The sequence below is a fragment of the Marmota flaviventris genome, chromosome 12 (genome assembly GCF_047511675.1).
Source record: "Marmota flaviventris isolate mMarFla1 chromosome 12, mMarFla1.hap1, whole genome shotgun sequence".
Lineage (NCBI taxonomy): Eukaryota > Metazoa > Chordata > Mammalia > Rodentia > Sciuridae > Marmota > Marmota flaviventris.
Window position 1 is genome coordinate 31,905,733 of NC_092509.1, and position 1,425 is coordinate 31,907,157.

Genomic DNA, 1,425 nt, shown 5'->3' on the forward strand with positions numbered 1-1,425 from the left:
AACCTATGGAATGGGAGGAAGATATTTACAAACAACACAGACAACAAGGTGTTAATGTCCAAAACACACAAGGAACTCAAATAACTCAATAATAAGAAAACAACCCAATTAAAAAGTGAAAAAAAGAACTTGAGTATACATTAAAAAAAAAAGAAATATAGATGACCAACAGGTATATGAAAAAAAAATTCAACCTCACGAATCATCATGAAAATACAATTTTAAACCATAATGAGATACGACTTCACATCTGTTAGAATAGCCATCATCAAAAATATGAAAGATCACAAGTGTTGGAGAGGATGTGGAGAAAAAGAAAGATTCATGTACTATTACTGGGATTGTAGCAATTATGGAAAACAGCACAGAGTTTCCTCAAAATATTAAAAATAGAAGTACCATAAGAGCCAGCAAACTGGGTGTCCACCCAAAGAATATGAAATCAGAGTGATGAAGAGACACCTTTTATACTTGAAAATTCCAAGACAGTGAATTTCAAGTGTTCCCATCACACAAAAAATAATAAGTATATAAGGTAATACATATGTTAAAAAGTTTGATTTAGCCATTTTTATGTCCATGAATATGTACATAAAACATCATATTGTATAATTTACATACAATTTTAACTCATTAACAACAAAATGAAAATTATATTTATTGTATTTGTTAAATATACTGTGGTTATAGAGAATGTCCCTAATTTTAGGAAATGTTCATGAGTATTTGCCCTCATGTGGTGTGTGTGTGTGTGTGTGTGTGTGCGCGCGCGCGCGCGCGCGCGTGCGCATGTATGTATTTCCAAATTAAAGCTTTAAAAATTAAAGAATCCTAAAAGTTTCCCTTTACCTCCAACTCTTTCTTCTAGGAGTAAACTAATATTAACAGTTTTATATGTATGTTTTTAGATCCGTTTGTGTGCATTTTTTATTGTGGTAAAATATACATAGCATAAGATTTAGTATTTAAACAATTTTAAGTGCACATTTCAGGGCTTTGAGTACAAAGATGTGGAACTCTTCTTGAAGACATGTGTCATCCTTGCACAGGGCCTGTGCCAATCTTCTCTGCGTTGTTCCAATTTTGTAATATGTGCTGCCAAAGCAAGTACTCGATGCATTTTTAAACATACATTCTCCTACACTATAAATATAATCATTCTGTACAGAAGAAAACAATAAACAGTAAAACAATATATTTTCATCACTATCACAACTGCAGAAACATTCAAAGAAGCTCTTCAAGCAGAAAGAAAATAATAACAGATGGAAATTTTAATCCACGCAAAGGAATAAAGAATGCTAGAAATGGAAAACTTGCGAATATATATAAAAATATTCTTCTTCCTGTTTAATCTCTTTAAAGATATTTGACAATTTAAAGGAAACAAAGTGTGAGGGTTAATAATATATGTAAAAGTAATAT

The 1,425-nt window shown here is 31.1% G+C and overlaps 1 non-coding gene across 1 annotated transcript; it reads right to left on the bottom strand.

Moving 5' to 3' along the window:
- Positions 1–1,004: 1,004 nt before the first annotated feature.
- Positions 1,005–1,111, bottom strand: LOC114087224 (U6 spliceosomal RNA). Its single transcript, XR_003581761.1, has one exon. It is a non-coding gene; the product is annotated as a U6 spliceosomal RNA (small nuclear RNA).
- Between the last annotated feature and the right edge of the window lie 314 nt (positions 1,112–1,425).